Consider the following 23,645-nt stretch of genomic DNA (forward strand, 5'->3'; position numbering starts at 1 on the left):
GATTATTATTATTTTTTTTATTTTTTTTAATGCTGAAGTCAAAATTTTCTAAATTCATATCATTGTTTTGTGTGAGAAACCCATCCAAATTCATGAATTTGTATTTTATTTATTTATTTATTTATTTATTTATTTATTTATTTTAACCTATTAAATGTCACCCCGTCCCGTATACGGGACGCCTACATTGACTATAATATATTACAATCAAATTTAATCTAATCTTGACAAACTATATATCGTTGGAAAGGTCTAAGACTCCCAAATATATATTATACCAATATTTATTTTTAAAAATTATGTAGGAAAAGTAATAGATCAATTTATGACAAGAGTGCACCCTCAGAAATCTAATCTACATTACAAAAGGAGCTTTGACCTTTGTTTAAAAATAAGACTTCCTCGTTGCCTTTTTCTCTATCACATTTTAGAAATCATCAGAAGTTATATATCACTTGAAAAAATAAAATCTCAAAATTCATCCTTTAAAACCCATTTTAAAATCAGACATTGCATTACCATGTAAATGGTACATCAAAATCATGTTACAAAATGTTTTCAGTCATGAAATATAAAAATTTAGGTTTGTATCATGCACATTCAAGTCTATCTTCAAAAACGTGAGTGACAGTTATCAGGTTAATATTATGACAGAACTCTGCTGTTTTTTTTTTTTTCAATGTAAATAAACATTGTCTTAAGACACTTAAATATATAATTTAAAATAATAATAATAATAATAATAATAATAATAATAATAATAATAATAATAATAATAATAATAATAATAATGATTTACAATAAGTTATTCCTTCACTGTTTATTGACAAAATCACCAGCGCTAACAAACTTGACAGAAATTATTTGCCATGGGTAACTCAGTCAGAAAAATAAAGCAAAGGCCAACTTATCCAAATAACATGCAGACTTTCACAGCTGAACATTGGCGGAACGTAGGTCCATATCAGCCGTAACAAAAAGAGAAAAGATGAAATTATGAAGTCATTCATTTTTAATGACACACTAACTTAATGGACAATCCACAGACCAAATGGGCACTGTCTGCCATGACTGGAGACACATCTTAAATAGTGCTTTACTGATGTAAGAACACATCAGCCCAGAAATGAATCCATTCATTTTTAATGGGCTCCTCTGTCTCTCTCCTTCAATTTCTCTCAATCTAGCTTGCTTTCCCACCATCTTTGAATATTTATGGATCATTCATTGTCATTATGCTCCAGCTCTACTGGTTGGTTGGTCGGTCGGTCAGACGGGGCCGGAGGGGCCATGGGCAAAAGCAGTTAGGGGCCACCAGCTGCCAGTAACCAACCTCTGCTCCCATAAGAAACCACTGCCACAAACCGATCCCCGTCCTCCGCTTTCTCCACAGCAGGTGCCCAGAGTGTTGCAGGATAATTGAGGTAGCCCTGCAAGGCTAATGGAAGCAAATTAATGTTCTCCCTGTAAGCTTACATTAACATCATCATCATCATTTGGAAAAACATGTTGGTGCTCTGTTTGTTGTCGTTAAGTGAAAAGCAAGGGGGGGAAGTCAAGTAGCATTTTCTTAAGATGAAGAACGATTCAGGCAGTATGAAATCAAGTTATGGATTTGAAGCTGATTAAGTCTGAGCAGCCTTGAAACAAATGTACATTCACTATTCATCACAAATTGCACCGTGAGGGTCTGAACGTTGAAAATATGGGACATTTTTTAAGCCTGCGATTGTTTGGTTTTGGGCATTTTAAAACGAAGAAAAGATTTATAAGAATGAATTTTTAAGATTGCACACTGCTTAGGCCACACATTTGCGAACTTGCGACATTGATCATGTGGACCTTTGCAACATTTTTTTTATTTTTTTTACATTTTTTTTCTACTTTATCAGAAGAATTTCTACAAACATTCTAAAGAACAATCACAAGGTTTTGTTCATGCAACTCCAGAGGTCACAAACCTAATACAAAGACAATTTAACTTGTATCTAAAGGAAAAGTTCACCCAAAAAAGAAATAATTTGCTGAAAATATACTCATCCTCATGCCATGCAGAATGTGTATGAGTTTGTTTCATCATTGTAACAGATTTGGAGAAATTTAGCATTACATCACTTGCTCACTCTGCAGCGAATGGGTGCCATCATACAACAGTTTCATATATAACAATGTGACCAGTTGAGCTGAACACCAGCAGCACTGAAGCTGACATGAACAAATCTGATGATCATCATGTTCTCCAGCGAAATCTGAGAATGTTCCAGATCATCTTGTACTTCAACGGAGGCAAAAATATCTGATCGTCTATAAATGAGTCACATAGTCAGGATAACTAATTTGATTATTGACCTAGCCATGAGAATCTTACTTGCTGAAGATATTAACATTAAAATCTAAAAATTTAATAATTCTTCAATTTATATCACAACTATATCACAAAGTTGCAGGAATAAACCCTGAGAGCAAACATCTTTTGATGAATTTACAAAGAAGCTCTATCTTACAAGCTCTTAAAATTAAAAGATTTTATTTGTATCTGCAATTCCTAAATGGTTTCTTTACAACTCTGGACCCCAAAACACACACACACAAACAGAAAACCACCAATATCATCGAAGCACAGCCCAATATGAATCTATGAGACTCATTGATGTATCTGTGTATGTGTGTTTGAGAGACTTTATGTGTGTTTCTTGAGGGTCTGGGTTACGACCAGACTCTCTGAGGAGACATTTAGATATTATGGATATAAATAAAATATGTTTTAAAAGGGGCACATTGCTAAACAGCCTTATAAAGGGTGAGGGAAATTAAATGTACACATCTAATACACTTAGCAAATTGCATTATATTGACTGTCAGAGCAGTGCAATCCCAGGAGACACAGAAAAGGCGGGATGGTATGCTTTTACTCTGGAGAAAGGAAACCGTCTCATTAGATAATCACTGAATCGAAAGAAGCCCCCCAGACAACACACTGCTCTAACACACAACCAAAAACACTCGCCGACACTTCGGCACACAAAACACATACATCAGTCCAAATACCCTTCTTGTAAAGTTTCCTCACCAGCAACCTTAAAGCCATTAAACCCTTCCATCTAATTTCATACATCTCGTCTCTCTCTCTCCCCGGACATACGCATACAACCCAGAGTAAATGCTGTCACTTTCTTCAAAAGCCCATGTCCTTGTTGGAAAGCAGCTCTTGTCACTACTTTTAATGGCTGATGGGGACTTTCCAAACACATTCGATGAAGCTAAAGACTTATTAAAAGGAGGGCAATACATTTTGCATTCACTTTGTCTATAATTTGACATATGGTTATCCCAGAAATGGCACTCTGGCAACATCTTAAGAAATTAATCACACATATGAATAACAAAAACACTTGAGTGTGAGGTTTTTGAGGCCCTGAGCATACAGTACGTGGCCTTCAGGTACTTAAGCAGGGAATCATTCTCTATAGATATGTTTATTTACTATTAAGTACTGTATGAATTACATACTCTGTTAGAGTTATTGCTGTTAGGACTGGGGGTCGTGTGTAGATATATATATATTTTTCATTAATTATGATCTTCATTTGAACGATCTCTGTTCATTCTTAAAATCTCAGATCTATGAAAATAAACAAATAAATACATTTAAATGTCTGTGGCTATTTTTAAGATATTGGCAGATAATTATTTTATGTTCACTGTGTAATTTGATAAAAAAAAAAATAAATAAATAAATAAATAAATAGTACAATTTAAAATAACCTTTACTACTTGTGATCAAATGAAAGCATCCTTGCTTAATAAAAGTATTTATAAAATAAAATAAAATAAAATTCTTACAGACCCCAAACTTCTGAATGGTGGTGTTATATTCAACGCTATCTCACGACCAATCTGTACGTATTTTACGAGGTGGCTTATTCGTACGAATTTGTTTCTACATCACTCGTACGATTTTATACGATTTGTCTAAACCCCAGTGACGGTTAAGTTTAGGGGCGGGGTTAGGTGTAGGTCATTCGTACAAATTCATACGAATTGTGCAACTCATAAAATACGTACGATTTGGCAAAAATCATATGAATTTGTACGAGTGTGGTGACGAGAACCTGAATATTTGTTATCGTAAAAATCTTAAGTTCTCCTTAATAATAAGCAGTCTACATGCTGGTTTGGGAAACTGGTGCTACTCCATCATACCATACCACATGCTGCTAATTAAGACGATCTTAATAACATGATTTGCAACATTACTGGGAAACCCGGGCCTCATTATTCTCTTTACCAGCACCTCTCTCTCTCTGTCTGTCACTTCAGCACTCTCCGCAAACCTTCACTATCCCTTCTTCTCTCTAACAAGGACATTTGGGAGACAATTTTGCAACTTCTGCTTCAAACCGCATGTGAGGAGCAGAACATTTTTGATTCATGTAAATGAACGGTGGGGAAACTCTCAAGAGCATCCCTTAGCTCTCTCCCTTATTGAGGAGAAACAAAGATGCGTCATTTCCCCATGCACAATCCAGAGATGAATAAAAGAGCAGGCGAACCACACAGACACATTTTCAAGTGCAAAGAGGGTGTTTTTACATCTGAAAGGTATAATTTCACAAACACCGGCCCAGTGATGTTGCCGCTTTGGCTGTTGGGGTTAATATAGAGCTCTGAATTTTTGTTTAAATAATTAAACAAGGCATAATCTGGACTCAGCTCAAACTAGAGAACAAAAGACCAGCTTGTTCTTTACACCTTTGAACCTTAAGTAAAAATTAAAAATAAAATAATAGCCATTTCATTCCTCCATTTTCCCTGCCGAATCAATCAGTTATTTTTCTTCCAACGGAGCTGCATTATTCATTTATAAGTCACATGAATGATTAATGCCATTCTTGTATTGTGTTTCCAGTGCTGTTTAAGGATCAAAATAAAAGTGTGCAGTCTGCATATTTACAGGTGTACTTGGCATCGGTCACATATAGCGGAACATCCATAATGGTGGAGTTATCCATATAGAAGAGTTAACCTTGGCTTCACACAACAAGAGAGTTTTGTGATGGGAATACCTAACAAGCATGAAGACAATTTCAACAAAGCGACCCAACACACCCCATAACCTACTACTAGTCACTGCTAAAAAAATAATAATAATAAAGGAGGAAAAATAAACCTTAAGAGCAAAGTGTCCATTTTTCTTCATTGATGTTACCTTACTTTTAAATTATTGATATAACTGTGGTCAATGGCTACAAGCAAGATAGCTGTGTCATATTTTCTAACTGTGTGTGTGTGTGTGTGTGTGTGTGTGTGTGTGTACTGTATATATAATTTATTCTGTCTTTTAGACATTAATTTATTATGAGTTTTAGGTCTCATAAATTCATAAATTGTTTCAAATACATGCTTTTACCATTTTAGATGTATTGAAATGTATATGAAACCCATAGATATGCCCCACAATCTATTTTAATCAACTGAAATAGCTTCATCGTTAAAAAAGGCAGACAAATACATATGTTTATAGTATTTCTTAAAGCTTTTTTGGTAAATTATTTGTGACTTTAGTTTAAGTTTAGTTATAAATTAAATCACAAATATTAATTATTAATAAAACAATACATTTTACTTAATATAACGTACTATTCAAATTTCTGGCAAAAAACAAAACAAAAAAACAACAAAAAAAAACAAAAAAACATAATTTTACTGAATATTACAATTCAAAACCATGACAAAGGAAACTTACAACATAAATTAAGTAATTCATTAATTTCCATTCGTTTCTGAATTTTATATTACAGCAATATAAACATGCCTCCTTAGTCTTATAATCACTTATGCTGTATTCCACATTTGGATAAAACTAATAATAATAATAATTATATATATAACAGAATAGTTGCATATAAACAGGCAGTTCTAGCACTTTTATGACACTGTTTCAGTAGTCCACATGTGTGTGGATTAAAGGCTGATGTAATTTATAATCTCCAAATACTAAAACAGAATCTTCTCATATGTACCCCGTTTAGTTCCCTTACCAACAGACGCCCCTCAAATATATAATATAATGACTTGGAACGGCAGAATGCCCTTGTTTTGATTAGCTGAGAATAGTAGAAGGGTCTGGCACAAATAAAAACAAACACTTTTGATTAGAAATGTAAAATAAATTAAAACTGGAGAGATGGCCGTGATTCGTTATTCTTCTCTGAATACATTTGTAATCCCAAGGAGAACCAAGAACATATCCTTGTGATTTCAAGTTGTTTTTAACATTAAATGTACCAAGAAAAAGCCAATGACCGTCTTTGTTTGCAAAAGATATTATTATGCATTAAATGGCATCTGTTCAAAATACAGTCTTGCGTCTATCTAGTCAACCGTGGAGTTTGGGCACCAGGCTGTCTGTCAGTAGCAGGTCCCTAAAGTAATGTGCTAAAGTACTTAATCTCTCTGTGGGCGGGCCACTGAGTGGACGACACCTGAACCCCAAATCTGTCATGCACAGGGGCCCACATCAGGGACCGTACACAAAGGGCACTTGGCATGCAAGGGTGAACGCAATCTGTCCAGCACAGCATTTACTCAGACGCATTAGACACACATAGGTGGACACACATGCACAAATGCATCATGTTGGTTTTCTGAAACAGATGTGCACACACCAGCATCTCCACGATGTTTTTTGCTGACATTATAAACTCACGCTCAAACACACACTGGGCTCGTCAACAAGACTGGCTGCTTGACTCACTCACACAAACCAACCCACACAAACATGTCTACCGCCATTCAAAAAGAAACACAGGCACACGTTTCACCCTGAGACACACACATGTCGGCGAACACACACAAAATCATGTTCGCATTCACTCGAGCAAACCATCCGAGAGCGCAACACCACACACTGCGCACAACACACCACTTCACAGGCTCTCACTGCTTTCATCACATCTGCCAATCCTGCTCACATTCAACCGCACTTTGAGCGATGAGCGTTGTTACTGTACTGCTCAATGATTCTGTAGACCCCTTAGCGTTGGCAACCTCAGAAGAACACTGAAAATCAGTAGAGTAGATGTTGTGCTCACACAGACTCAGACGGGAAGGACTGGAGAGAGATTTATATTAATTATTATAAATTAATCAAAATTAAAGCAAAAATGACTTTGATTGAAGAATGAACCTTGATAGTCTATCGGAAAATTACATTTATCCTAAAATTGACCAAAGAAAGAATGGATAAGTATGAAATTAGCTACTTTTTCAATAATAATATTCATATTTTTATTGACTTGTACATGTTATATGTCTACATTTATTGTGCTTTAATGTCAAAACATTACTACTATATTTAATAAATGGCATATACTACCTTCATGAGTTATATGTATCAATGTTTAATGTATTGTAATACATTCTTATATACGCATTAATGCTATTAATCATTTAATGGATATTAAACCCTAAACAGTATACCTTAAAATGACAAAATCTTTGTGCAGAAAAAAAATGTATAGTAATAATAACTAGAAAGCCTGTCAATCATTTTAAAGTCCTCTGCATCATCTACGTGACCTATAAATAAAAGTGTTTTATTTTCATGTGCATTCAACAAATTAACCATCTTTATTTCCAAAATGAGTGCAAAAAGTCCAGAATTTCTAGTCTCAAGGTCATTTACAACATCCATAAAAAGCTTGTCTACGTATAAATCTTAAATATCTGCTTAAATCAACCGTAGACCTCTTTGTGAAAATTACCCAGGAATGAAACTGGAGCCATTTCAAACTATTAGAGAACAATCAGTTGGCCCACATACACTAAGTGTCCAATCACCCTGATTACAGGTTGTCTGTGTCGCCCACCGGTCCATTCAGATGCCCTTTCAATAAACCATGTCAACCATAGAGACTTTTGTTTTTGTCTTTTACCTTTTGTTAGAACCATAACTGATTCATTCACCTTTCATTTATTTCAGTTCACCGTTCAACTGCAAAGGTATGACAAGTTCAGAAAAAAGTACTGAAATTAATCATTGCCTCTGACATGCAGGGGTGAGGTGCTTTAGGAACAATGTTTTTACTTTAATTTCTTTCACATACATGCATCATGGGTGTTCAGTCCTTATGAGCTGCAGATGCTATGCATGGTTTGCAGATTGGCTAATTAATATAGACATGATTATAAATTGATCCATTGTCATTTGAGATGTAACTTAAAGCTGTAAAATAAATTATTTGCCAAATAAATAAAATTTTCAGTTACCGACGCACCCATGCACACAGATTCACAGCAGCTTACAGTGATCTGTCACGCCACATTTAAAAGCATCAAATCAGCATGTATTGTTTGAATTTTGAGATAGAATGCACAGAATTTGAAAGCTGAGACAAAGCACTCTGTGATAATTGGATTGGAGGTGTATTACAAACAATGGTTTCTGAAGGGAAAACTGCAAATCTGGCAACCCTGGCTTGAACTATGGGTGATTCATAGTATCATATAGAACCCACGTTAAGGGCACTGCGTTAATATGTTATTACTATATTTTAACTTGGACAGCCCTAAATTTTACACAAGAAACAATTTCTTGATTGCCAAGATATAATCAGCCCTGTTTGTAAACAATCAGCCAATAGCAAATAATTGCGTTCATTGTATATTCTTGTAAGTACATGTTCCTAGTCAAAAAAAGAAGATATCACCTTGTGCAAAACTGTATATGCTTGTTTTCTGTATATGCTTGCTTGCAGAAGTTAGAGCAAAAGAAAGCTGTCTGGTGGTGGGTTATCAAAGCTTCTGCTGGCTTAAACCTGTTCAGATGTTTGTATGTGGGGTATTTACAAAGGAGATCTGGAACCTCAACCATATACGTATTGCTTTACATGATGATATTTTTGAGCTACACTCAAATCTCATAAAAAAATCAATTGAAACACTGTGCACAACAACTGGCCAAGCGACACACAAGCAGAACCAGTAATCTAAATAAACATTTGTGCATAATTTATACTGAAAAAAAAATAAATATAATATTATATATATATATATATATATATATATATATAAACTATTACTGTGATACAGTAAGTTATTCAAGTGTTGATCTGAGCAAACACTTTTTTTTAAATAGGATATGAACAGACTGGATCGACCTCAGCTCTCTGTAGAAGACAAATCAGAAATAAGAGACAAAAAAACAGAAAATAAGATGGGTAAGTTAAGGATATGGGGAGAATAAATTCCCAGTGGTCATATATTGCTGTGTTGTGACAGATATTACTAATACAAGAAAACAAATATAATGCAGTCTTTGAGGGACACTATGTTTTCTCTTTTAAGGAAATTAGAGACAATTTCATTTCTATATCCATATATTTGCGATATATGAGGTGTCACTTTTCATTACACATGTAATTAGGCAAATTATAACACTGATAATATGACTATTTATTTCAAGATGAACAGGCTCTGTGAGTGCTTTATATTTGAAACATTTTAATTAACAAAACTATTAGTTCTAAAATCAGCATAATAAGTGGCAAAGGGCAGACAAACAAGAATAACAGAAAAAAGTCTTAGATCGAAATGTATTACCTTATTATTGGTTAATATACAGGTGCATCTCAATAAATTAGAATGTCAGGTAAAAGTTTTTTTTTTTTCAGTAATTCAACTCAAATTGTGAAACTGATGTATTAAATAAATTCAATGCACACAGACAGAAGTAGTTTAAGTCTTTGGTAACAAATTAGAATACTTCATAAGATCAAATAAATGGAACCACTACAAAATATGTTCATTTCCTGTACATGTACTCAATACTTGGTAGGGGCTACTTTTACTTTAATTACTGCCTCAATTCGGCGTGGCAAGGAGGTGATCAGTTTGTCGAACTGCTGAGGTGGTATGGATTTTTTTTTTTTTTTTTTGGTCTCTTGTTTCTCATTCTCCTCTTGACAATACCCCACAGATTCTCTATGGAGTTCAGGTCTGATGAGTTTGCTGGCCAGTCAAGCATACAAACACCATGGTCATTTAACCAACTTTTGGTGCTTTTGGCAGTGTGGGCAGGTGCCAAACCCTGCTGGACAATGAAATCAGCATCTTCATAAAGCTGGTCAGCAAGAGGAAGCATGAAGTGCTCCAAAATTGATTGGTAAACGGGTGCAGTGACTTTGGTTTTCAAAAAAACACAATAGACCAACACAAGCAGATGACATTCCACCCCAAATCATCACAGACTGTGGAAACTTAACACTGGACTTCAAGCAACTTGGGCTATGAGCTTCTCCACCCTTCCTCCAGACTCGAGGACCTTGGTATCCAAATGAAATACACAACTTGCTCTCATCTGAAAAGAGGACTTTGGACCACTTGGCAACAGTCCAGTTCTTCTTCTCCTTAGCCCAGGAAAGATGCCTCTGACGTTGTCTGTGGTTCAGCAAATTCCTTGACAGGTCTGTGTGTGGTGGCTCTTGATGCCTTGACCCCAGCCTCAGTCCATTCCTTGTGAAGTTCACTCAAATGTTTGAATCGATTTTCCTTGACAATCCTCATAAGGCTGCGGTTCTTGATCGGTTGTGCATGTATTTTCCCCTCAACTTTGGATGCTTGGATAAAGCACTCTGTGAACAGCCAGCTTCTTTGGCAATGAATGTTTGTGAATGTTTGTGACTTACCCTCCTTGTGAAGGCTGTCAATGATTGTCTTCTGGTCAACTGTCAGATCAGCAGTCTTCCCCATGATTGTGTAGCCTAGCGAACCAAACTAAGAGACCATTTTGAAACCTTTGCAGATGTTTTGAGTTGATTAGCTGATTGGCATGTCACCATATCCTAATTGGTGACATTTGGTGGTGTGAATTGGTGGGTTTTTGTTAAATGTGAGCCAAAATACAGACGAGCTGAAGGCCACTGTAAAAGAAACCTGGGCTTCCATACCACCTCAGCAGTGCCACAAACTGATCACCTCCATGCCACACCAAATTGAGGCAGCAATTAAAGCAAAAGAAGCCTCTACCAAGTTTTGAATACATGTACAGTAAATGAACATACTTTCCAGTGGGCCAACAATTCATTGGTCATATGAAGTATTCTAATTTGTTGAAAGTCTTTGTTAAATATGAGCCAAAATCATCATAATTAAAAGAACCAAAGACTTAAACTACTTCAGTCAGTGTGCACTGAATTTATTTAATACTCAAGTTTCAAAAATTTTCACAACCTTGAGATCAAACTTTATTTTTACCCCTATTAAGGGGAAGTCATGGCCTAGTGGTTAGAGAGTTTGACTCCTAACCCTAGGGTTGTGGGTTCAAATCTCGGGCTGGCAATACCACAACTCTGAACCCACAACCCTAGGGTTAGGAGGGTTAACCTAGGCATAAATGGCTGCCCACTGCTCTGGGTGTGTGTTCATGTTTTGTGTGTGTGCATTTTGGATGGGTTAAATGCAGAGCATGAATTCTGAGTATGGGTCACCATACTTGGCTGAATGTCACATCACTGGTTAATTTTGAAGTTATTGTGCTCTGCTTTTGCATCATCTGCAAAATGTGAGAAGTCATGTCAAGGCATAAAGCAATAACATCCACATTATCAATATTTGGTTGTTGATCTCTATTACAAAAAACATTACAATAACACCTGTATAAAATTTAGCGATCATGGGCTATCTCATAGCCTATAAAATATAGTAATGTGACTGTAGACACAGCCAAGTAAAATGCTGTTGTCTTAAAAATGGCAGCCCCCCTGGAAGCTTGGGTTTCGAGCCCCTTCTTGTTTACAGTGTGCGGTCGCCACCACAGCACTTCCTAAAATGGACTTCCTGAACTGAAATAATGTCCTTCCAGATGCCCCCCTTCATTGTCTGCTTATTAAACAGATTAGTGAATGAAACCAGACCAATGACGCCACATCACCCTTTCTAAATTTGTAATTCTAGAAGGTTTCTCCTCAAATCGAGTACCATATTTCTGCTTGCAAGATTGATTACACTACTCAGAAATAACAAAAAGCATTCAAGGGTCAAGAATGAAAAGGCAAAATTACATCTAAATTCCTAAAGGAATGATTCGCCTAAAATTACAATTTAGTTATTGACCCTCATGCCATTCAAAACCAATAAAGTCATTTTTCAAAGTTGTATACTAGTTGGAAATTGGAAGTATCAAAGATTATGTAATTAAATGAGCTGCGAACAGTATTTTACACTAACTTTAAAGTCATTAAAATGGAGATTGCTATATCAAGTAAATGTGTAGGAAAGGTCAGCTATCATTATTCATTTTAAACGACACGCCATAGGATACTTTACATATTCTCTACAGGCTTAATCTTTTGAGACAATTTTAGCAATTTCCAGGCAGTAATAGCAGAACCGATTTGAGTCAGAGCACTTTTCACTCAGTAGTTTGTGTATGTCGGGTATGATCATTAAAAAAAGAGAATCCAATTAGTCTGCAAATTGAACTCTGACAGAGAAACCTACTCCGGGTTGCCCTGCCATCTCCACAGGATGTGACTGTTAGTAGATGGAGACACTTCCCTCAGTTGATTCGACTGATTTGACACACAGGACATCCAGGGGAGAGAAATAGTGTTTTTTGCTTCAACACAAACCTGACCAGAATGAACAAAAATCTACTGAGTAAAGAGCACTCAAACACACACACACACACACACACACACACACACACAATAAATAAATAAAAACAGCCAGGAAAGTCCACTCCTGCACCATAAATAAACCCAAGTGAAATGGAAACCTTTTAATTGTATCTTACAAAGACCATCATAAGAGCATATACAAACATCCATTGGTTTTATATACAATGAAACACATTGATTGGCTTCAGAAAGTGCATATTATCTCACAAAACACATGTGAACAAAAATCGAATAATTATGCTGAATATATTGCCGTCTCAATATTGTCAAGCTGCACAGAACTACCATCCCAATTTTATAATTATGACTTTAATAAATAATAATTCTGATTTTAATGTTTAGCAAGAAATGTCTTGATGTGAAATTGGAAAATATAACAATGTAATATTTTTACTGTAACATATTTTAAAATGCAATTTATTCCTGTGATGGTTACCCACCATAACACAATGTATTTGAAACAAAAACCTTTTGTTTTTTTATGAATATCTTTACTGTCTATTTCGAACAATTTATGAATCCTTCCTTGCTGATTAAATAAATTCCTAATATAAATGCTGAGAGAGAATAAGACACAGCAAAATATTGGTTGCCATTAAAAGTCAAATTAAAATTTGCTGTTAATTTACTCACCCTCAGGCCAGGTCTTATGAAGGAAAAAGATGGGTATGTGCAAAAAACTGAAACAGATCTACAAGTTACTGAATCTCACTTCCGGGCGAGGCCGATAATCACTTGAAATGAGCCAAAATATAGGGGTATATGATCCTATGATGCTAGTTTTTTTTAAAAAATGTAATAAAATAAAATTATTAGAAAACTGGATAACCTGTTTTCCAGCAGAATGCCTCCTTGGGATTACTGAGAATGTGTCTTCGAGTGTGAAAGTGGAGGTTGTACCTTCGAAAAGACCTGAACCATAATTAAAGCCCACATACCAAAGACGTTCTCCTCTGTGGGATTCACAGCTGCAGAAGTGCAGATTCCCACTCAGCAAAAAAGATCGAGTTTAGCCTACATCTCCACATGGGAGCACATCTCAATTTATTAGCAACAGCAAAATGCTACATATGTAGGAATCGTTATAAAGAGTCCTGTGCAGTGTATCTTTACAAAAATAAATAAATAAACAAATAAAAAAGAAAAGAAAAAAGAGGAAAACGAGGGTAGTTGTTTCCTGAACCAATTAGGCAGAAAAAAAGTCAATACTTTTTAGTGCTTGTTAATGAGCAGGGGGTGCATAGAGACATGCACTGGGTATGTTTATTTTCACAAAGTCCCATGGTATTCATTAAGTGTCACATGAATATTAAGCCGATGTTGCTTAGCGATAGAGACACAATGGCTGTTTCTATTCAGAAGTTTTGCTGATGTGATGCCAAAGCTAACAACACCCACATCTCGATTTTCTGTCACCACCTCCCCTGTTCCCTTTCATTACGAGCTTGAACAGCCTCACACCCACTTCTGAAATCATTACAGACGAGAAATCCATGTCTACTATAATCCGTACTTTAAAAATTAGACATCAGTTCAGACAGCAACTGGAGCTAATGTCAACATAATTCTCCCTGGTACGTGATTCTGCCGCTGGTGTGAACATTTATGGAAAAACAATAATGTACTCCGAGGAGCATGTGATCTGCAGGCTGAGCACCTGAATAATGGTGAGTCGGGCCATGAGGGTGCTGTAACGCTGAGCCCCCGTCTTAGGCACTTGGTCATTAGAGGGGGAAAAGCCCAGAGGAACTTGTTAAAGGACGAAGGGAAATAGTGGTAAATAAGGTTAATTGGGGCGATCTGTCAGAACGAAGACGATGCGTTCACTGACACGACACCAGACATGACATGACTCCCTCCATCGCTGTTCATTAGGGTTATAGAGGGAAAAGAGAAATGGAGGAAAGGACAGCGAGCGCGAGAGAGCAAATTGACACTTATTGCGGGCAGTGTGGGAAGCAGAGTGACTGAATAAAAGGACAACAGAGAGACTAGGAATAAGAACAGAGTACTGGAAAACTGTGAGCAAAAAGAACAACGAAGAAGAGCAATATCAGAGGAAAAATTTATGATAGGAAATTGCTTTCTTCTGCCGGCATTCGGGTGTTTGTGCAATTGTTTAGAGGTGTCATATTATGAGGAATCAAATGTTTTTCTTGATCCTTTGACATAAAAGTGCTCAGTGTGAGCTCAAAACTTCTTCCCCAGTCCTTGGTCTACTACTGAAACTGAGCTCGTTACGAAATTCTTGGGTTTCTGACCAATGGTGGTCCATAATAGGAAGCTGTGCCTCCTCAAAAATTAATGTAACAAATAATGATAAAATTAACTGTTGTTTTAAACAATTTACTTACTAATCTTCTAAAAATAGATTCATATTTTGTAAAATAAAATAAATAAACAAATAAAAATTTACCATAGTTCAGTCAAGCTTTAACCACGGCATGAATGGTAAAAGCTCCTCTCATCAGCAAATGGAGTCCAAAATAAATATCCAATTCACTATCCGAGTCCATTAGAATTTTTTTTTTTTTCAAAAATGGATAAGAAATTTAATTTGCCTCCTTATTTATTAATCCATAATACAATAAAACCAGAATCCACTGGAACCTTTTGGCAGTTGGATAAAGCCTGGATAAATGAGGAGGGCTGATGGCAGGAAGGGCATCTGGTCATAAAATCTTGCCAAACTAACGTTATGTTGCTATCCTATGAAAGTACGAATATTGGTAGTGGGTACTCTATACAGTAAACGATGCACAGCGAGACTGCTGTAAGGTTGTGAAAAATGGACTATGGCCACCGTATCAAGAAAGGGTACAGTTAGAGAAGATAGTCCAGAAACAGAATCTGAGGAAAGGAAAATAAGTCACTATCAGAAGGAAAGTTGCCACCTTAGTGAATGAAAACTGGGATCAACAGACCGATAGCAAACATAGTCAGTGCATACGCACCACAAGTAGGATGCACCGATGATATGAAATATCAGTTCTGGGAGCAAATGAAGGGGATTCTAAATGACATAACAGAAAATAAACAGCTATGGATCACAGGAGACATCAACAGGCACGTTGGAGAAGAAAATGCAAGTACAACTTAATGCATGGGCAAACATGGTTTTGCATATAAAGAAGCAAACAAAACTGCAAAGGTAGCTGTGGCCAAAACAAAATGTGAAGCATACAAAGATCTGTATCATAGCCTGGATTCACCTGAAGGGCAAAATAAGGCAATACAAAAAATAGCTGAAACAAGAAATCCTCAGGCATCCACCAAGCAAAGCTAGTAAAAGATGAAGATGGAAAAACCTTGTATGTTGATGACAAAATACAGGCAAGATGGAAAAACTACTTAAAAAATCTAATGAACATAGAAAATGAAAGGAACAGCAGGGTGGTTGACATGATAGAGGAAACCGAGACTGCCCCCGTGACACCAGAGGAGGTAAGGAAAGCCATTAACAAAATGAAGAATGGGATAGCTACAGGCCTGGAAAACATACCAGTAGAAGTCTGGAAATGCCTGGAAGAGTATGAAACTGAACTCCTTGTCAAATGGTTTATTGATAATATAGAATCCAGAAGCATGCCAGATGATTGGGGAAAAAGTACTACAGCACCCATATACAAAAAACAAGGGAGACCCTGAAAAATATGGGAACGCTTTATTGATCAAAGGTTAAGATGAATATTAAAAATCGGTGATCACCAATTTAAGGACAAAGCTTGCAATGTGTGTTTATTGACCTTGAAAAGCATGTGACTCTGTACCAAGAGAAGAATTGTGGAACTGCCTCAGACTGAAAGCACTGTCGGAGACAAGTTAGATGTGCAGGTGGACTGAGCGACTGTTTTGAAGTGAAGGTCGGAGTCCACCAAGGAACAGCGCTTAGTCCGCTAATTTTCATCACCATCATGGACTGCCTGACTAATGCTGTGAGAACAACATGGGACATGATGTTCGCTGATTATGTTGTTCAAAACAAGAAACGAGGCATAAGAAAGACTCAAAAGCTGGACCAAACCACTAGAGATTAGTGGCATGAAAGTTAGTAGAAAGAAGATGCTCAGGACAAGAAGAGCATCAGAATGAGCGGAGAAGATGTCCCTAGAGCTAAAGAGTTCAATTTCCTGGTATCCACATTAAAAGAAAATTGAGGAAGCAGTAGAGGAGTATCTAAAAGGATCCAACCAGGATGGAACAGCTGGCAAAGAATGACAGGAGTTGTGTGTGATAAGAAGATATCCCCCAGAGTAAAAGGAAAACTTTATAAGACAATGATCAGACCAGCAATGCTGTGTGGAACGGAATCAGTGGCAATAACAGAAGCACAAGAAAGACAGATGGAAGTAGCGGAAATGAAGATGCTGCAATTCTCCTTAGGACTAATAAAATATGATCAGGAGACAAATTACAATATCAGAAAACTGCTCCAAGTGGATGCATTAGGTAACCAGCTGAGAGTGAACAGACTAAAATGAAAAAGACAGAAAGATGCACTTTGGTACAAGAAAGAAAGGACATCCAAAAAGGACACTTGATAATTGTGTGAACGAGGACATGAAGGCCTTGGGCATCAGAGTAGAGCACGCAGCAAACAGAAGAAGTTGGAGAAAAAGGATATGCACCAGCGACCCCACATATATTGGTATTTAAGCCTGTAGAATAAGAAGAAAAAGATTTATTAATCGCTAATTATTTTCAGAGGTTGCAGTTACAGTAGGTTTAGATGCACCTGTTTGTGATATTAGGGTACGCTTACATGTTAATGGTGTTTTCCTTTGCATTTTTCAGCTTTGTCAAAATGATTCCTTTGAAAACAACTTAAAATGCTGTATTACACGTCAGGCCAGTAGTTGGCGATGTCACTTTTAAAAGAAACACTACGTAAACTTGTAATATGTATGTGCATGTCATCACCGCTTTCACAAATTTGTGCTTTTGTAGTTTGCCCAAAGACGATAACAATTACGCTTTGAAAAACTTTCACCTTGAAACCCTGAAGATTCTGCTGCTGGTGGTGTAATGGTGTGGGGGATATTTTCTTGGCACACTTGTGGCCCTTTAGTACCAATTGAGCATCATTTAAACACCACAGCCTACCTGAGTATTGTTGCTGACCATGTATATCCCTCTATGACTACACTGTACCCATCTTCTGATGGCTACTTCCAGCTGGATAATGCACCATGTCACAAAGCTCGAATCATCTCTGGTTTCTGGTTTTTGAACATGACAATGAGTTCACTTTACTCAAATGGCCCCCACAGTCACCAGATCTCAATCCAATAGAGCAGCTTTTGGTGGAACGGGAGATTCCACCAAAAGGAGGAATGTTTCCAACACCTTGATGAATCAATGCCACGTAGAATTAAGACCGTTCTGAAGTATGTTTTCAAAAAATACTATTATAGTTTTTCTATTTCAAAATGTCATGTTAAATTCAATGTCTTACTTGCTCTTTCTTTGCAATACTGTTTGTTTTTAGAATTTAATAGCAATTTATGAGTGAAAACTTTCTACACATTCTACAATTATTTTTTATTATTATTTAATTGTACTATTCAAACATTTTAGGTCAGTAAGATTATAAATTAAAAAATATATATATTTATTCAGCATATGAGATAAAGCTACATATTTTTCCTTCCTAGTGTGAAACAGCCATTACATCAGGTGTATATAAGATGCCTGAAAACTGTTGAATAGTTTTGATGCAAAGCTACTGAGAGATAAGTTTGATGAAGTAGGTGTATAATTATAGTGTCACCAGATCATTTATATTCTCATTCATTATCTACACAGAACCTCCGGTCCACACCTCAGTCCCCACTCAATGTACGATGTCAAACCAGAGTCAAATCACATGAGCAGCTCTCCTGGTTCAGCGAAATCAGTGAGTTAAAGCACTCAGAAGAAAGAGGCCCAGTGTTAATGAGAACGATAAGACAATCACTTCCGCTGCTGGCTCATTAGCTGAGAGTGAAATGGATGAGAAAGAGATGATAAGAGGAGCAAGGGAGGAGGAGGAGACGGTTAAATACATATGACATCACTGTTTCTCCTAACATATGCTCAATTAACAAACCACTTCTCCCTTTCCCGACCAACTACATCAACAGCAGGGAGGGGATTGTAAAAATACTTAATTGGTCAGTGGAAACTAATTATATTACAGAATCTTTCATATTTATCAGACGTTAGAAAAGGGCACTCCAGGCACTGCTAAGGCTGAACTGCAGCATAATTTCTCATTGAATTAAAACGTGATATGTGTAAAAAAAAAAAAAAACTAAATAAACCTCTCTTCTCTCTTTTATACTCTCCAAGGATTTATGTGAACTAACAACTAACTTACTAAATAAATAACACTACAGCCTAAAATATTTAATCTACGACCAATTGTCATTTATTCCTGTGATGCAAAACTGAATTTTCAGCATCATTTCTCCAGACTTTATTGTCAAATGATTCATTTATTACAGTGATTTGCTGCTCAAGAAACAATCCTTACTGTATTATTATCACAGTTAAAATAGGTTTTGATGCTTCTTTTTTTCATTCAAACGTTCAGTAAGATTATAAAGAAATACATAATTTTATTCTGCACTCACATCAAGTTTTTCAAAAGTGCCAGTAAACATATGTTCAAAAGATTTCTATTTCAAATAAATGCAGGTTTCATCAAATAATCCTGAAAAAAAATTATTATGGGTCCCACAATAACATTAAGCAGCCCTAAACAGATAATAGCTGAGCACCGAATCAGCATATCAGAACAAATGAATGCATTAATTATTTAATTAATTTATATGACTGGAATAGTTGCTGAGATTAGGCAGAGTATTGTCCCGCTGTGGCAGGCTTCTTAATGAAACATGCCCAACATGACTGTTCATGTGGCCCATCAGTTTGCAATCCTCACCTCTAGTGCTGCCATCTGTGGCACCGTTTATGAGATGCTATCTGATCAGACTGGCAAGTCTATCACAGCTCGTTTGCTCGATGGTTGCACCATTACATAACTCCAATCTCTCGGCCATGCTCTCCAGTTATCCGATCAGACAATGAGACCATATCCTTCTCCACCCACAAATCTAATTATGGGATGTTTGGCCCGTTTCAGATCTGTCCGCGCATGAGCCCGACAATCTTAGCCTGGGGGCATGCTGATATCAGTCTATCGTGTGTCACTTTCCTCATCTGACGGAGCATTAGTGTCAGCTTTGCTGAGATGTGGCCCAGATGATTGGATGTTGAGTACTCACAACTCTATAGTTTCTGAACTCTGCGACTTACAATAACCTGATTGTGGGGGGCGGAATGTGCCTATAAATATACCACGGACTATATGGTAATGATATTGCTTAGCTGTCATTGCACAGCCAAAAGAGTTAGAAATAAATATTATATGGATGCTTAAAATATGTGTTACCTGAAAAAAAATACCTTTGTATGGTGCCTGCAATGTCAGTCAAAGATGTACCGATCCGTGTATTAGTGTATAGGTGCTGAAAAATAGTTACCTGGAAACTGTAGTTTCCCAAGCAACAAGAAACTTTTTAAAGAAACAGTAGTGTGCACCCAATTTTTTTTTAATGACTAGAAGATCATATAAGCTATATTAAGAAGTCAAAGCAATATGACACAAAGTGAATCTCAATTCAGGTGATGACGAACAAGCAATTTACATAAACAAAGATACAGACTACTATAGATAAAAAAAAAAAAAAAAAAAAAAAAAACATGTACACTATTAAATCACTAAAAAACGGAAAACAAGGAAGTGTAAACAAAACCATTTCAGTAATAAACAACTAATTAATCTAGAAATCAGAAAATGTGTACACTATAAACAACTAAATTACAAAAGGGGGTAAAAAAGAGAAAACACTTGCACAATGAATATAAAATACACTGTAAAAAATTGCTGTAGTTTCTACAGCAAAATTTTACAGAATTTTACTGTATAAACATTTTACAAGATGCAGCTGTAATTCGCAATGCATTATGGGTCAAATAAGGTTTTACAGTTGTTAACAGTATATTTCCACGTCAACTGTAATTCATTTACAGGAAGCAGGTGTTTCCTACACTAATTTACTGTAGTGTGGCATTATGGGATTGCGCGCGCATCATTCAAATTCAGAAACCCAGCCGACTGGAGCAGCTCGAGAACGATTGAAGATAAGAGGCTTTATTCATAATTCCTGGTAAGTTCACTTAATTATACTTAAGAAATATAACCCTTTATATTTATTTAAGTTAATCTATAAGCGATTTCATGTCACAATAGCCTCCTATCCTGACATTTAGTGGCCTTGGTAACTTCTGTGCAGTAAACTGGGAATTGCTATCATAGCATAGTTACGCCAAATGTTCGATTTTTGGAAGTACAATGTTCTTATTGAGAGCATTTAAAAGTAGTGTTTACCTAATGCGAACGATTGTCATAGTAACTAACGTTACTATCTATCTAAATAATTGACGAACAGCAACATTTGAAATGTCATTCGTTTATATGTGTTCAACTATCCCATATTGACTCGACGCCTTACTATAATAAATGAAAGACATCTTTACATGCCCGACTGGACAAGTTCGTCTGATTAAAAAAAAAAAAAAAAAAAAAAAAGACTGAGGAAGCATCGAAACGCGAGACTGATTCTGATTATATTAACGTTTCATTCAACATCAAAAAAGCTTAACAGCACACATAAACTCACAGAAAACACATGAGGGAAGTTAAATGTTCAACTGTTGAGTTTATTTATAACATATAAGAAGCATCACAAGTGAGCTGTTTTGCTGAGTATCACGATTGCAAATACATAGTTCAATAAACAATTAGTTCACAAGTTACTTACTTTTTTAGACACAATATTAACTGTTGTTGTATTTCACCGACGAATATAGTTCCAAACAAAGACCAAAGCAAAACTATTTTGCTCATTCTCAAATCAAAACTCTCCAAACTTGAGCTAAATGATTCATCTTTTTGAACGGATCAATGAATGACTCAGTTGATTCCCTCATTAAGTTATTTACTGCCACCTAATGGCGGATTAGTTTCAGGTTTAATAAGCAGCTTTGCATTTTTCCAACATTTATTAATTGTATTTTCAAATTTCATATAATTTTGCACTGTTAATTATTTAATTTGATTGGTGGTACAGTCCTACAATGTAATATTACAATTTATAATTATAAATTATATAATTTATAATAGTTTGTTTATTCTAATATATATGCCTTTTGGGGTGTTAATTTTGGTCTCATTTACAATACATAATGCTTTAAAGAAATCACAAGATTATTTTCTTTATTTCTTTTAGGTGCAAAGAATATCAGATGATGTGGAGAAATGTTCGATGCTTCAAGACTCTGAAGCTGATTTTATTAGGTAATTTATTAATTATTTAAATAATTTGATAAACTTGTAATTTAGATTACATACTGCATTGTAGGTTACATTATTGCTTATATTTATTAATTTAAGGTCCACCCAGTGGCTTTTGACTATTTGAGGGTCAGATGGTTGTGAATTCATACCTCAACATTGTGCGTCCCGGGAGCAGGCATCTTTTGCACACATTAATTTTTTCAAAGGTAAGAAGTTTTACTTAAGTAATTTCATTCGCGAAAAACGTTACTTATTCAAAATGAAATGTAGTCATTCATCACTGTTAACTGTTAATGTCGTTCCAAACCCGTAAAAGCTATGTTCATCTTCAGAACACAATTTTAGATATGTCAGATGAGAACCGGGAGGCTTGCGTCTGTCCCACTGACTGCCAAACAATTAACATTGTCTAAGCCCAGAAAAGTATGAAAAGGATTGTCAGAATAGTCCATCTGCCATCAGTGGTTCCACTGTAATTTCACGAAGCTACAAGAATAATTTTTTTTATGCAAAGAAAACAAAAAGAACAACTTTATTCAACAGAGACGTTATTTTTGATTATGTCAGCCGCACCACACGGATACGCTGTTTTCGTTCAAATCAAAGCGTAAATAAACATAGAAAGCGTGTCCATGTGACCCAGCTGACACAGAACAGGCTATGTAGTGTGTGTCCAACAGATACTCTTCAAAAATGGCACTACACTGACGCAGAGAAGACTAATTGTTGAATAAATCCTTATTTTTGTTTTCTTTGCATACAAAAAGTATTGTCGTCGCTTCATAACGTTACTGTTGAACCACTGATGGACTATTCTGATGATGTCTTTCATACTTTTCTGGGCCTTGACAGTGGTATTTACTGGAGAGTCTATGGGACGGTCACAATCTTCCCAGTTGCATTCAGAATATCTTAAATTGTGTTCCGAAGACGAACGAAGCTTTTATGGGTTTGGAACGACATGGACGTAAGTGATTAATGGCAAGATTTTCATTTTGGGGTGGAGTAACCTTTTAAGTACTGGTAAATGCTGATTGTATTGTATAAGTGGCATTTTGACATTTATTTTATTGAGCTAGTTTCATTTGATACATAACTTTATCCTGATGCTTTTGCTTGTTTTTATGTGCAGATGTTTTCTTGGAATCACTACACTCACTGGATACAAGACGGACACATAGAGGCAAAACAAGTGGAAAAGTCTCAGAGAAGAGGGACAACCCTCGTGTGTGTGCTCGTCTCAGAAAGTTGATGGACTTTCAGTATGTATTTATTAAATTGTCTTTTGCAGGAATATTCTTAATTTAATAGAACATAAGCTCAAACAACAGAATTTGTGATTTAATGTTGATTCCAGCATTTTATTTGAATCCTTTTCTTTAAAACATTTTTATTTTTATTTTCAAATGTTTAAAAAAATTATACAAATTCTGTTGATTGACCTTCAATTTTATAGGAAGTTAATGTTCTACTCTGAATATGGCTTTTTTTAAACAGTTATTTGTGATGCTATGCTATTTTTATGATTAGATTTAACTGTTGAAAGACTGAAAATTGTATTT

At 35.9% G+C, this 23,645-nt stretch overlaps 1 long non-coding RNA gene across 1 annotated transcript; it reads left to right on the top strand.

Annotated features, from left to right (window-relative positions):
- Positions 1-20,852: 20,852 nt before the first annotated feature.
- Positions 20,853-22,208, top strand: LOC113056523 (uncharacterized). Its single transcript, XR_003277697.1, has 3 exons — positions 20,853-20,893; positions 22,016-22,083; positions 22,180-22,208. It is a non-coding gene; the product is annotated as an uncharacterized LOC113056523 (long non-coding RNA).
- The last annotated feature ends 1,437 nt before the right edge of the window (positions 22,209-23,645 follow it).

The sequence above is a fragment of the Carassius auratus genome, chromosome 37, assembly GCF_003368295.1.
Source record: "Carassius auratus strain Wakin chromosome 37, ASM336829v1, whole genome shotgun sequence".
NCBI classification, from domain to species: domain Eukaryota; kingdom Metazoa; phylum Chordata; class Actinopteri; order Cypriniformes; family Cyprinidae; genus Carassius; species Carassius auratus.